General features: G+C 43.7%; 1 long non-coding RNA gene across 3 annotated transcripts in view; it reads left to right on the forward strand.

Annotated features, from left to right (window-relative positions):
• Nucleotides 1–15,616, forward strand: part of LOC103670536 — a 306,993-nt gene that overhangs the window by 26,816 nt on the left and 264,561 nt on the right. For 2 of the 3 annotated variants that reach the window (XR_005832550.1, XR_005832551.1), the window contains exon 1: nucleotides 1,073–1,288. The exons of the other annotated variant lie outside the window; for it this stretch is intronic. This is a non-coding gene — a long non-coding RNA (uncharacterized LOC103670536). Of the gene's footprint in view, nucleotides 1–1,072; nucleotides 1,289–15,616 lie in introns of those variants that run through there. 3 annotated transcript variants of the gene reach the window in all.

Consider the following 15,616-nt stretch of genomic DNA (forward strand, 5'->3'; position numbering starts at 1 on the left):
CCCCCCCCCAGCCCCCAGAACAACATCCTGCCCAAGCATATGCTGTTGCCTTTATAAATGTATACAGAACAGTTGGAGCCATGAACTTATATTTGCTGAACTTGAAGCTTTTTGCAGAAGAAAAACTAAGGCCTGACCCTGATTTCTATTTCTTTTTTTCTTTAGAAGCTGAAGTGGATTCAGGATTGCATTTCTAATTCAATCATCATTTAAAAACTCACTCTCGCTTCTCCTCCGTGGCTCCTCTCCTTTTATCTGCAACTTCAGGTTTCTCTCTCCTGTTTCCTGGGATTTGCAAAGCAGCAAAATCAGCCAGTTTACACTGAAGATGTTTTGATTCTTTTCTCAGACTCTTGCCAGTGTACTTAGCACAGAATGATTAAAAGCTGTGTGTTCTGTTAGAACTGTTACAGTGTTTAAACAAGGAAGTCTGTGTTTGTTTAAGAGAATGGGGAAATGGTTATCTTGACAGATTAGACTGAAAAAAACAGGACAGCCACAGTCTAGCACAGATGTCCACATTTGCCACAGGGCTGGCTTTCTGGGGTATCCTAAACAAAAGTGGCTTGTACGCCGCTGGCCGTGCCCTGCCTGACACCTGACCACGGGTGTGATCCGAGGCCGCCGCCCCCCTGTGAGTCTCGGAAGGCAGATGTTGCCAGGCTGGAAATTTCTCAGTCTCTTTAGCTGTGTCATAATTAAAGTCATGGAACACAGAAGGAATTTCTCTAAAGACCCCGTTCAAATGCCATTTCATTTCCTATCACATGCGGGTCCTGCGGCTTCCCTGCGAAGTCGAGAGGAGGGTGAGCCGAAGCTCCGGATTAGCACGTCCGTTCGTCTCGTACAAATGGGATCTCGAAAAACCAGATGACACCTCAGGGGCCGCCGTGGTTAAGTGGAAATAGCCCCGGATGAAAATGCAGGAAAGCTGATGGAAGCCCTGACTCTCCCACTTACCAACTGTTCCAGTTGGTCGAGGCGCGCTTTTTCCCCCGCCGGGCCTTAAGCGCACCTGTTTTTGATCAGGCGGCTGGGGCGACCCACGTGGGTGACGCCCGCGCTCCGTGCCAGGCGCCCGAGAGCTTCCCGTCCTCGCGAGAGCTTCCCGTCCTCGCGAGAGCCCCGCAGGCGGGCCCCAGGTCGCTGTGCTGTTTGTACGGAAGCTCTGGAAGGCTAAGGACTTTGCTCAAAGTTACGTACAGGTTAATATGTAGGCTACTTAGCTAGGACGTGTGAACCCAGACTTTATTGGATCTTGGCTTTCCCAGGCAACGGCATCTTCAAGGTAAATTTCAGCTTTGAAATTGAGCAATTGCGAACTCTGAACGCATCAGCGTTGTGTTATAAACACGTCTGACAGGCTCAGCCTTGGTGGGTTGTAATCATAGGTACGTGTGGAGGTCTGTCGCCTGGTGGCGTGGTTATTGCCATGAGTATGAATATGAAGTTCTTTATTACAAACTTTATGGAAGTAGAGAACAGCCTCATTCTAACGGGCTGCTAAATGATAGCTGCTAAATCCGATCTTGGGAGCTTAGAACTCTGACGTGTGTGATTCTGACCTCTTCTGAAGGAGGACATTCAAAATAGAGTGCACATCTTAAGATTTGGGGAGATACTCAGTAAGTCATGTGAGCAACTGCAATCTACCTCTTTGTTGTACTCATTAGTATTTATATGTACTTTTCCCCCTAATATGTGTGATATCTGAGTGCAGTCAATCCGAATTTAGAAGTTGTGGTAATGCAGCTTTATTGGTAACGAAGAAAAGTTTCCATTGCCTTAAGTAAGTTAGATTTTGATTTATCTGCAACATATTCACATGTGACATGTGACTGTTTTTTTTTTTCCCCAAAGACATGAGTGTCCAGTTTTTATTGAGAATATAGAAATTGTCACAGTAGCTGGTTAGTTAATCCACTTCTCTCCTGGCTGTTTACCAGTGTCATTGGGGTTACCCAGGTCTTTGGGAGACCACACCGGACAGGATTAGAGCCATGGGGTCTCCTGGCCTTATTATCTCAGGGACCACCTGGAGTCTTCCACTAATGCAAAGTCTAAGAGGTCAGTTTGAAGAATTAAGTCTGCACTAATTTTGATAAATATCTACGTATTTATGAGATCATCAGAAATCCATTATATAATCACCTTATTTTGCATTTGTTTAAGTGATTTATGGTGTTTTGTCTTAGCTCCTATAATCTTGACCTGAAGCCACTTAGCGTGGATGGCTTCCTTTCTGGCCTTCTTGCCATAATCCTCCTCATTAACTTCTGCATTTCACCTTGCTCCCTTGTGGAATGCCATTTTCCTCACATTTGGAACAGTCTTTCGCTCTGCTTCTGTTATGTTTTCCTCCTAGAAGTTCTGTTTGGAATCAATCTCTTGGAATTCTAACCTCAGCCATTAATCTCTCCTGGATCCTGGTTGAACGATAACACGACTTACCCACTGCACGATTTTGTTGACCACAAAACCAGGAGCTTGCCTCTGCCCAAGTGGGAATCTGTTGTCGTATCTTATCTCTTTTAGTGCGTAAGAAGTGAAAGGTCAGGCTCACTTGTTTATCCCCACGCTGATAGAGCGCCTGGCAATTGATATTAATAGATAACAAAGGAATTTCAGTGCAATTATTTCTTAGGTACATTCTTGTTAATGTGTCATGGGGTTTCCCTGGTGTGAATTCCTCAGGAATTCCTCAGCCCAGGAACGTACCTGAATTTCAGCTAACGTTGAAGCGTGCCAAATTGTGGCTGTCATACCTATCTTCTAGGTAGCTCAAAGGTAAATGGAAATCAAGAGCCTGGATAAGTTGAGTCATGTTTAGGAAATAGGAGGTTCAGGACATTGGATGCTGTTGGGTCTGGAATGAGTCTCACGGTCTGCCTCTTCTTCTACTGAGTGTCTTGGGGGAAATTGGGGTAATGTTTGGAGACAAGTCAGAGGGAGGCAGGCAGTGAGGCTAGCACGTGGGAAGCTTACCTTGGCATTGGAGGGGATGATGAGGGACTTGTGTATTGATGATGGTCGGGTCTTTTTTTCAGGTTCACTGCCCAGACCATCTCCTTCCTGCTCCCCCATCCTCTCCAGAGCTGGTACTAACCTGCCCAGCTTTGAGCCGCTGCTGATGATGTTGTGGGCCAAAGGTGATCACCGGGGTTTAGAGATACAAAAAATTTAGCCAGGGTATCTCTTAGAACAGTATTTCCCATACTTGAGTCATCTGTGGATTCACCTTTCCAAAATTAGCTAAATTAAAAAAAAGAAAGGGGAGTTGATTGATTTTTTTTTAAATTTGAAAATAAACATATTATAAAAGGAAACAGGATAGCACATGTCTTAAGTAGGAGGCTCAACACAAAAAATGAAGACAACACTATGGTTTTTTAGACTCTCAGGGCTACAAAGGATCTGAGTGTCAGGCCTATTCTTTTTTTCTCAAAAGGGAGATGTTGGTTTTAGAAAAGTGGGAAGGGCTTTCTGGAACCAAACTAAAAATTTCTCTTTGATTGATTTGGAAGGATTGAGAGACGATTGAACACAGAATAACTTTCTCACTATGTGAGTTAGTGTCATCTAACGCTAGGGTTTCTGAACCATTTCATCTCCTACAGCTTCAACAGGATGAGTCTCGGGTATTGAGAAGCACTGTTTTTAATGATCATCTGGACCCTGTAGGAGCTGGTGGTGGACTCAGGGAGTCAACGCAGAGTGTATCATTTATGTAGGCACAATAGGGACTCTGATTGGAGCTAGAAGACCTATATAATATGTGCGTGCTTGCGTATCTAATAATTTGAGACTTGAGACTAGGACTGCATTGACATAATATGAACAAGGGTGATGTGTGACGTGGGCGGTGAGCATCAAGGGATTCCGAGAAAAGAAAATGGTCTGAGATGTGGTTGCCTTGGAAAGGTTTCATGGGAATTTGTTGCTTGAAGACCAGAAATGTTCTGATGGATAGGCCAATGGAAGGAGGGTGCTCCCAGAGAGATGGCGGTAAGCCCAAGCTTTACTGTGGGGTTAAGCATTGCACCTACAGAGCCCTGGGTAGATATAGGGACATCAAAAATGGCATGGGATTGATGAGAAAAGACAGCTGTAAAAGCTGGCTTAGGATTTGATGTTTCTGGTGGGAGGGAGACATTTCTGGCCTTGTGCTGCTGTCAGCGTGTCTGAGGGTGTGAGGACGGTGTACTTGGCAGTTGAGTCTGGGAAACAGGTAGCCCTCAAAAATGTATGATGGTCATAGAGAGCGAAGCAGAGATAGAAATTCTTGTGACTAGTCCACATTTGGGGTGCCAAATGTAATCTTGGGGCTTGGGGAGGCCCCAAGGAGAGTGGGAAGTGAAATAAGTTCTTCACCTTTTGAGAACTGGGGCAAAGGGGTCTCTTTCAAGAAGAGGGGAGATTTTTGTATTGTTGTTCAAATGTGGGTTTGAAGTGTTCTGTGCCATTTTAGCTGATGGCAGCTGAAGTTAGTTTTGGCCTTTTTATGGAAAGCCAGAAATGGAAGTCCCCCCTCTATATAAGGGTGAATACTGAAGAAAGGAACTTCTCACTTCCTCAGTGTACGGGGAGGAAAGGAATCAGGAAGAAAATGGCAGCATTGATCAGACTCCCACTCCGCATGCTGTGTGGTGTGGGAGACCCACCGAGATTTTGGAAAAAGGTGGTACAGAGCCCATACCGATGATAAATCCAAGATTCCAGAGTCTTAAGGATGCATGCATAGAGTCAGGATGAAGGAGAAGAGAGGACAGAAGCAGGGTCCAAAAAGAGAGGAAGAGAAGGAGGGAAGCATTAGCGAAGCTGTTAGAGAATTTCAAGAAGGCGCTTTGCTCCCGTGTCTTACCATCTATTTTTATGCGTAGCTATGTTTTTTTCCCCACTGCAAATCCTTTAGGGAATTAGATATTGATTAAAACAACTCGGGAGTGCCCACTTAATTGGACTTGGTGATCTTGGACGGTAAAGTGATACTAGATTTAGAGACGTGACTGGTCTTTTTGCTTTTACTCCCTTCCTCCCCGCCCATAAGAAACAAAAAATGTTGATTTTCTTTTGAAACTTCAAAGTGCTCTGAATGAAAATCCATGTGAGTGAAGGGGTGCCAAGTGGCTCACAAGAGTGGTCCATCGACTGGTTTCAACTCATTTCAGGGAGGTTGTGATCCAAGCCTGATGGCAGCATTAGTCTTCTAACAGATGGAACATAGCCATCTGAATTGGAAACCAGAATAGGCAGACTTTCTCAAGAACACTTCTTAAATACACACTGAGAAATGCCAGGACCTTCGTGGGAAGGGCTTCCCATCATGGAATCCAGCAGTTTTCATCCATTTTAATGAGGGCGCTCCCCTCCCAGGAGGAAGGTTCCAGGAAGCAGGACACATAAACAGACATGTCAGAGCACTCAGAGGTATGGCTGCCCTGGGCTGCGCAGGACATTGAGGACAGAAAGCACATGAAGAGATAGGGAGCTCTTGCACCAACCCCGGGAGTGTGGGGCTGTGTTAGCTCCTCCATTCAGTTGTCCCCCACCCTGCCCTGAGTGACGTCGAAAGGTCACGTGGGCAGCCGGGCTTCCTGTTTGTGTCAGATCTGCTTTTACCCCATCCAGTTGAGTAGCCCGAGCCTTTAGTATTGTACTGAGAAGTTCAAACTCAGCTTCTCTGTCTTGGGGACACGTGTGCGTGCCTGCGTGTGTTCCGACAGGGTCGCCCGTGGATCTTGGCTCTGGCTTTGAAGTGGAATGGTGGTTCCGTCCATGATAATCAGCAGTTCTTTTACTTCGTATCCCCCTTCCCTGCTCCCCTGACTTCTTTCCCAATTCTCTCTCTGCTGTACTTGTGATCTTCTTTTTTTTTTTTTTTAAAAGATTTTATTTATTTATGTGACAGAGAGACAGCCAGCAAGAGAGGGAACACAGCAGGGGGAGTGGGAGAGGAAGAAGCAGGCTCCCAGCGGAGGAGCCTGATGTGGGACTCGATCCTGGAATGCCGGGATCACGCCCTGAGCTGAAGGCAGACGCTTAACGACTGCACTACAGGCGCCCCTGTACTTGTGATCTTCCGATAGACCATATCTTAGCACCATTTCTCATTCCCAAGGAAGTACCAAACAGAATACTGTATCTTAGTAAATGTTTCTTTTTTTAAAAAATTTTATTTATTTATTTATTTGAGAGAGAGAGAGTGGCGGAAGGAACAAAGGAAGAGGGACAAGCAGACTCCATGCTGAGCATGGGCCCAATGTGGGGCTTGATCTCAGGACCCTGAAATCATGACCTGAGCCAAAATCAAGAGTTGGATGCTTAAACCGACTGAGATACCCAGGCTCCCCAACAAATGTTTTTTCCAGAACTCTTTGGGGTTATTCCTCAGAGGACCCCATTGGGCAGAACTGTTTGCCTTTTCACGGTTGGGGAATCGTAATCTTAAAAGTTCACTCATTTATTCAACAAATGTTTGAGTGCCTAGTTGTGCCAGCTAGGTACCTAAGTAAGTAACTTATTTATTATTTTTAATAAATAAAAATAAATTTCAGAAAAATATTTATATTAAACATAAGAAATTATTTGTATTTATTAAATATAATAACTTCTTTATAAATAATTTTAATTTAATATATAAATATTAAATATTTACTTATTAAGTGTACATTATTAGTAAATTTATTTATAAATGAAAAATGCATATTCGGCACTCTTAGGAATCTTGGGATTTGGTGGGAAGAGATAGGCAAGTTAATGGATGATGACTTCGTGCTAGGATAAGGACTGTGGTACATCTACTCAGGGACCTCTGGGAATAAGGAGAAGTGGTATCTAAATGTTGAGCGTTCTTACGTCTCCATCATTGTCCTTTTGTCACCATGGCCACCCTGTATAGTAGTTACTACCTCACTGTAAGAACAGGCCATGGGAGCAGGGCTGAAAAGCAGTGAGCACACACTGGGACAAATGTTCCAGTTCTTACACTGCTGTCCCAGTTGTTGAATGACCTCAGAATGTCCATTCTTCCCCAGATGCCTCGGCCTTTCCTCACAGAACCAGCAACTAAAGGCAGAGTAGGGACCCCTAGACATGTTCCAGCACTTTGGTTGGGTCCCTTCTGGATACAGTTGACCCTTGAACAATGAGGGAGTTAGAGGCGTCTTCCCCACCCTGCCACTGCTTCCCGTGGACCCGAAGTCTTACCAGTAACGTAAACACTGCATTAACACATGGTCTGTGTCTCATGTGTATTGTATCCTGTATTCTTAAAATAAATTGGGCTCGAGAAAAGAATATTGAGGAAATTAAAAGGAAGAGAATACATTGACAGTACTACACTGTTAAAAAAAAAAAACAAAAAACGTGTGGGAAGAGCTGTGGATTTCAAACCCGTGTTATTCAAGAGTCAGCAGTAGTTATTACCTGGGTTATAAAGATTCCTAAACATTTTAAATATGCTATGTATTGAACTTTTTGGGCATTGTATCCACACACCTAGCCCAGAGACCGCTATATAACTAGTACTCATTCAATAGTAGTTGAGTGTTTAATAAATTAATTATGGGGTTCTGGTGGGGGAGGTGAATAGATGAGGTTTCTGGAAGGAAATAAGACTTCGACCAAGTTTTAGAGATAATAGCTTTGGTGATTTTTTTCTTATTGTGAAAATAAATACACAACATTGAATTTTTATGAAAATTCCATTAAGTATGAAGAAGAAAGTAATCAGCTCTAATCCTACCATCCAGAGAAGACTACAGTCGATGCCTCTGTGTATTTTCTGTAGGCATTTTCCGTATGTGTATTTGCTCATGTGTGTATATGTGTGTAGCTGGGCACATATTTTCACATGGTAACACGTGAGCTTTCTGTCCTTCCTCAACTGTCTAAAGAAGACTCCTGTGTTGGGCTCCTGGCGCTGAATGTGTTAATGGGGTTAGTGGGAGAAGAGGATGGGGAGGAGCCGAGGATGGTGGTGTGGATTTGCATGAGAGAGAGCATTCTGAGTTATGCTTTAAACAGTTTTAAACCCGCTGTGGGGGCGGGGGAGGGGAGGTCTGACATTGCAAAGAGTGCAATGGGGGTAAAAGTGAGAGGAAAGCCCTGAAGCAACATAACATTGGCTACAATTTAAGGAACAAGGGAGGTAGGAAAGAGTAGCCATGATGCCAAATCTTGAGAGACGCGCCCATGAAGAGATTGAGGAAGTTTTCTTTTGTGTCATGGAATGTAATTCTCACTTTGTCTCCTTTTCAAGATACTTTCAACAAAGACATAAAATTTCAAGGCTTTGGTAGGAGTGGATTTGTGGTTTGGGATGGAAGTCTGTGCTGTGATAGGCTTTTAGTTGGTAGTAAGAAGGGCGGGTCTGTTCAGACTGTGTTTGTGCACATATGTATGGGGCAAGGGCAGGGGCCAAGGAGGATGTGGGGGTGATAATTGTTTAAGACAGTTTTATGTGGTTTCTTTTGTTTCTGTAAGTGCTTAACCTTGGCCTTGTACAGAGGCGTCCACCTATCCATCTGCCATAAAAGCAGACAGGAAGAAGTGAGAACATACTGAACTTTTGACATTCAAAAAATAGGATTTTACTGCAAGTGACAGTCATAGGTCATAGGGAGTTGCTCAACGAAGGGCCACACAACAAGAGCATGGCTCTCTTCCAGCCCTACATGGTTTAGGGGGAAGGAGAAGGAAGGAGAAGCAAGACGGAGAAGGGATCAAACGTCTGCCCTGGGGTGAGTTACAGAAGTGAAGTTAACAACAGCAGAGCTATGGCCAGTCTCCTCCTCCTGATGCTCGTTTGGGGGTGTGGGGGAAGGTTGCCAGGCTGGCTGCCTCAGACCCATCAGAGGGGAAGCCACAGCAAAATAATTGTGGCACAGCGTGCTCAGGCCAAGGGGGGTCCTGAGGTTGATCTCTCTGGAGCTGTCCTTGGTTCCCCATGGCAAAGCAGGACCCCGAAGTAGCTCAGGCTGACGGCGGAGATTGTTACCTGAGGGGACCACAGTGGGGGCAGGATGCCTTTGGCAAACAATGTAGAGCCGACAGGGAGAAAATCTTTGTGCTCTTGGCTTAGGCAAAGATTTCTTGGCTATGACACCAAAAGCACAATCCATAATAGAAAATGAGTTGATAAATTGGGACTTCCATCAATATGAAAAATGTTTGCTCTGCAGAAGATACTCTTAAGAGATTGAGAAGATCAGCCATACACTGGAGAAAGTATCTGCAAAAACAGACCCACAAAGACTTGTATCCGGACTATACAACCACTTCCTAAAACTCAGTAGTAAGAAAACAACCAACCTAATTAAAGTATGGACCAAAGTTTTGAAGACACAGCTACTTTGGAAAACAGTTGGTCAGTTTCTTATAAAGTTAAATTTACGCTTCCCGTATGATGTAAAAATTCTACGTAACCCCAAGTGAAAAAAAATACAACAAACTCCACTGAAGTATTTATCGCAGCTTTATTCATAATTTCCCAAAACTGGAAGCAACCCAAATGTCCTTCAGCTGGGAATGTGTAAACAAACGGTGGTCTGTCCACATAATGGAATACTACTTAGGAATAAAAAGGAGTGAACTACTGATATATACAACAAGGTGAATGAATCTTGAATGCATTAAGTGAAGTAAAATAAGCCCTATTCAAAGGTGACGTAGTGTATGATTCCAGTTATTATAGCGTGCTCAGAAAGGTGAAGCTGTAGGAATGAAAAGCAGGACTGTGGTTGCCAGGAGTTTGGGGTGAGGACACCGTTTAGATAAAAAGGGTAGCACTACCAAGTTTTTGTAGCATGAGGAAAATGTTCTGTGTCCCGATTGTGGTTGCAGTGATAAGGCTGTATGCATTTGTCAACATTCATAGACTTGTACATTAAAAAAAAAAAGATTTTATTCTATATACATGTGAACATAAGAATTGTTTTGAACGACTTATTTATTTGAGAGAGAGTGAGCACAGGGTCAGGGGGAGGGTCGGGGGGGGGAAGAGAGAGAGAGAGAGAGAATCTCAAGCAGACTCCCCACTGAGCTTGGAGCCTTACATGGGGCTCGATCTCACCACCCCAAGATCATGACCTGAGCCAAAATCAAAGAGTCGGATGCTGAACCAACAGAGCCATCCAGGTGCCCCTAAACATCACAATTTTTAAACAATAAAAATAGAAATAGAAAAAAAAATTAGTGACAGAGAAAATATAATCGATGCCCTTAAGTCAGACTCTAACCTTGGGCCAGTCAGTGACAATCCCTCAGCAGAGAGAGCTCTGAGCTGATTCTCTGGGTTTTCATGGGACAGTACCAGTGGGATAGAAAATGGGACTGGTTTGCAAATGAACAGACTTATCCAGGAAATAGTTTTACATCTTGATTTCATCATGATATTACTGATCACCGGTATTCTATGAGCATATCTTTAGGTCCTTGAAATTGTTTTGTATCCAATCACCTGAAAATACTGCCCGTGACTCATATTACCTATGGCTGTATCTGCTGAATTTCTGAGATGAATTTGAAAATAACTAGAAAAGGAGATAAAGAAAGGAGGTCAAGTAGCAGAAAAGGTCTAAATGCCATCTGGTGTCACAAGCATCAGAACCAGCCTCCACTCAATCAAGACCTTCTCAAGGAGGACTCGTTTTGAATATAACATTGGGACAACCAGTTCATGCGACATAAAAATACATATTAGGATCGAAACTCCAAGATGCCAAGGAGCTCTCCGGTTTCAGAGTAGAGCTGACGCATAGGAAAAAGATAGAGGTATTCCTATTCTCTGCTTAATACTGGTTTCTTACAGTCCCCTTCTAAGCCTTGTAAAGTTATATTACAATAAGTATAAAAATAGCCCCACTGAAAGGATGAACCTTTGAAGTCGCAAGCTCTATGAATCATCGAAATGTGCAAACTTGTCTCAGGTAATCTCTACCTCATTGTTAACAAGGCAGAGATGGTCCGTTTTACTATTATTTATAGTTTGGGAATAGTGGCCTTGATTTTTCTAATCAAGTGTCTTTGTGCTGTTGCATCTTGAAAGCACTTCCTAATCAACAGAACTAGATACTCTGTGGGAGCGTGAAAGCAGCGGCAATTAAGCCCAGAGCTGCTAGCCGATACTCAGGGATATCAAGTCGCACCTTTCCCACTAGGAAAAAGTGTCCAAGCTTTGGTTTACCACATAAAAATGGGTGAATCAGTATTCTTTTAGTGAACAGAGTTAACGTGCTCCCTGGATATTCCTTCTAGGTGAAGAGTTTCCTAACTAACGTTGCAAGAGCTGAGGTGTCTTTCTTCCAGGGATAAGCCTGAGGATGGTGGGGAGATCGTGTGTGTGTGTGTGTGGTGGTGGTGGTGGTGGTGGTGGTGGTTGGGGGGCAGTTAGGAAGTTGGGGAATAGCCCGATCTTTTTGTATGAGTCCCTTAGAGTGGCAGACATTAGAATGCCCTCATGGTTCATTTTCTGATGGGCAAATACAACAATTATCCAGGAGGCTCTTTAAGAGAAAAATAAGAAGATTTTCCATAATCTCATCTTGTCAGAGCTTACATCACACAACTATATCCTGGAAGATGAAGGGCTAACGCATGAAAAGAAAATAGAATGACTTGAGGTGATTCGGGCAGAAGGGAATACAAGGCATTGTTTGTAAATGAAGGTTAATGATAGCTGTGTACCAGTTGAAAATTTGTAGCATGCATATTTTGATGAATTATAGCTAGACTGTACCATAATTTGTGACCTATATATAAAAGAGTCAAAGTGAGGTAGTTATCTGCATTTTATTGTCAGCAAGAGATTTTTTCCCTTGATTAAAGCCCTGTCCCCCGCCCCCAAGAAGTCACTAGACTTAAAAATATTCAGAGTAATGGTTCCCACAGAGCCCATGATATCATTGCGTGGCCACCCGGTGATTAAAGAGAAAGAGATCGCTGGCTCAGTCATTGACACACGCCGATAGGAGCCGAGGGGAAGGGCTCTAAATTTTTTAAATTTAGATTTATTTACTTAAAAAATTATTGAAAGAAGGCGTCACATCACACCTCAAAACACTGTACAATATCACTGCTGACAGTACATTTACCCAGAGACTGACTTGATATTAACAAATACGGTGTTTAAATTGTCAGCAAAACGAAAATAAATGAGCTTAGCACAATTCAAATGGATCTTTGGCATATCATCAATCAATTAAGTTCTTCCTGGCGCTCTTAGGTTAATATCAAAGTATACAAGACAACATCGTCCATCTTCTTTAGCATTCTTCGTGCCGTCCCGTGAGATATCGTACGCAGTTTTCCTCCTATCTCCTTGGCAGACCACTATCACGGCAGTGGAGCAAAACCTGAGATGTGACCAGGGGTCATTCCTACAGCTTTTTTTTGGTCTGTGGGTGAAAGGTGTCTCCAAAACAACCCAATTCAAGGATGAAAGCCTGAAAGACAGTAAGAAGTGGAAGGGTGGGGAAAAATGTCAGAGAGATCGAGTCAACAGCCCAGAACACTCAACTTTGACCCCACCAGTTTGGTGGGATTTGACCTCAGCAAAAGACCGCACGACAGAGGAAGATGTGGTCAGGTGACTCCAAGAGCCTTACTGAAAGCTGCAAGGTCATTCTAAAAAAATAATTCCAACATGGATTCCTGTGGATTTGGATTTTTATTCCTAATTTGGTTTACTTCAGCTCAAATGTGTTGCATTCAAATGTCATTCAAAATGAAAGTCAGTCTCATTATCCTAGTTATGCAAGTAGCCATTTTTGCCAAGTACGATTCTGTTGGGCAGGGAAGAGCTTGGGCTTACAGGACCCACGGGGGTAGAAACTTGTACTTCATCAGGGAGTGACAAAGCTAAACCAAATGGTGATGAGTACAAACTCTGCTTTCCAGTGTGATAGTGAGAGCTCGAGGCCCTAGAGCCAATGAAGAGGGGCATCCAAATTTTAGAGTTTAATCCTCTATGATGGCACTTATTCCTGATCTGAGAGCTGCATATCCCTGGGGGAGGGGCAGGGAGCACGGGTTGTTGCAAAGTGGCCCATGAATCCATGTACCCAATATGTTATTCGTAGTAGGAAGAATGTTGCAGACGTAGTTCTTACTTGAAATGCATGTATATACTTTTTAAACAGTATTGTAGAAATGCCTTTAAAAGTTGCCTTTGAGCATTATGTATTTTGAAGATCGATAACTACTGGAACGTGGAGGAGGTTCATTGACATTTTTTGTTAGTAAAAATAGGTCTTCAAACATGCAAGGCTAATGGCTCTTTCATAACTGCCCCCCAACTGGGCACAGTTGACATGTCCATCAACAAAATAATGTATACATGAATTGTGGTGTAGTCACATAGGGGAACACTACACAGGACTGAAAATGAATAAATGATATATTCAACATGGATGAATTTCACAGACATGATGCTGAGCCAAAAAAAAAAAAAAAGTCAGAGTCAAGAGTATACTGTAAGATTCAAACTCAGTGAGGTTAAGGATAGGCAGAAGTGATGGCCACAGAAGTCAGAATAATGATTGCTCCTTAAGGGGGCTGTGGGAAAGGATATGAGGCAAACCTTTTGTTTGCGGAGGAATATTCTGATAGTGGTCTATGTACTTTATGTATTTATAGCTGATTTAAGACATGTCATCAAATTCTTAGACTCTGTCCCATCAAGAGGTAGAATCTAAATCTTATCCCCTTGAATGTGGACTAGATATAAAGTTCATTTATAATTAGTAGAATGCTTCAAATTTGAAGTTTGTGTAATTTCTGAGACCCAGTCATGAAAGGTAGCTTGCATTTTGATGGCCGAGATACTTGCCTTGGTGTCCTGACTTATTCTGTAACAGATTCCACTACGCTGAGGCCGCCATGTTGTGAGGAAGCCAGGGTACATGGAAAGGCCATATGTAGGTAATCAAGTCGACATCCCTACTGAATTAAGCCTTTGAGTCATCTATGTTCAGGACCCTGACACATCAGAGAAGATGCTTCTGGATGATTCTTCCAACTCTTGAGTGACCCTTGCACCCCTCCCTCAGGCATTTGGGTCTTCTGAGCTGAACTCCCAGACATTTTGGAGTGGAGACAAACCATCCCTGCTATGTCCTGACCCATACACCTATGAGTATATTAAAATGGCTATTTTACACCACTAAGTTTTGAGGTGACGTGAAAAATTGAATGCGGCCAAAAGTCACGTAAAAAGATTGAATAACTGAATAGAAACCATATATATTTTTAAAATGAACCTTCAAACTCAAGGTATTTGAGGAACCCATGTCAGGGTTCTTTGGTTGCAAGAAACAGAAGCCAACTCTGACTTGAGCAAAAGCAAATTTATTGGCACAGTGCGGAGTTGGAAGGATCTAAAGGAATTCTGAATAATTGTGCTCACAGAGACCCTCTGGGGGCCTTGGTAGCAGAAACCGATAAAGGCTTGCCTCAAGATTCAGTCACTGCTGTGAATATGCTCTGACCATAGTCAATGACTCTGATCAAGATTGTGATTTTAAGGAAAGCAACCAGTCATCCCGGACTGGGCCCCATGCGCACGCCTTGTCTCGCGGACATCAGGCATCGCGATCTGCAGCTTCGCCAAGACCAGAACAACAAGGGGAAGAAATACGTACCCCAAGGGATATTAGAGGACCCTTACTTGGGGTCCTCAAAACCACTCTATAGGGAAGCAGTGATCCTCTGATGTAACCTAGAGGTTCCTGCCTCCGTGTCCTGACCAACTCGATTTTGGTGTTAGTATTAGTCATGCTGACTGGGGTGCATGCGCTTGCTGGTGGCTGTTCAGGGCTGGACCAAGTGTAAGATCTTCCCTGCTTCCTGTTTGCAGGCCCACTCTTGTCTTGGCTGCTGAGAGTAAGGAGGCCAAGTTGTTCTCCAGCTGATCCACAGTGAAAGCAGTAGAGCTTGGCGATTTCTGAGGCTGATTGTATATGTTGGCGGTAGTAGTCGACGGCTCCTGGTGTCTCACCCAGACTCCCCATTCTCTAGCTACTGTGACTGTTGGCTTCTAGTGACAAGCTGCTTCCCTTCTCTAGAGGACTATTCTCAGCTAATGGGAGGCCACCCTCTTCCCTGCAGTCAGTGACTAAGCAAATGGTCAAACAGAGGTCAGCCCCTTGCCCGGAAAGGTGTCAACTCTGCTCTGTGGTTCATGGGTGGACTTTCCCCTGAGCCCACAGGCTTTCCTGGCTTCTCCCCCTTCCTCATCTCACTCCATTCCCTTTTTACAAGTTCCTCCTGAGAGCATGTCTTTAATACAACTTTCATCCAAATCCCTGTCTCAGGCTCTGCTTCTAGACACTCCCGTTAGAATGCTAGTCTAGGTCAGTGGTTCTCGAACTTTTGCATGTATCAAATCACCTCGAGTGCTGGTTAAAACACAGATTACTGGGCCCCAGTCTCAGAATTTCTGATTCAGTGGGTAGAGGTGGGGCCTGAGAATTTGTGTTTCTAGCAGATTCCCTGGGTAATGCTGACATACCTGGTCTGGACACCACAGCTGAAGGATTAGTGTCGAGCCGGTTGCTAAGGTCGACTGATTTTAAGCACTGGTTAGGCCACTTCCATGCCCCTTTCCTCTGGCAAAAAT

The sequence above is a fragment of the Ursus maritimus genome, unplaced genomic scaffold (assembly GCF_017311325.1).
Source record: "Ursus maritimus isolate PB19 unplaced genomic scaffold, ASM1731132v1 scaffold_5, whole genome shotgun sequence".
NCBI classification, from domain to species: domain Eukaryota; kingdom Metazoa; phylum Chordata; class Mammalia; order Carnivora; family Ursidae; genus Ursus; species Ursus maritimus.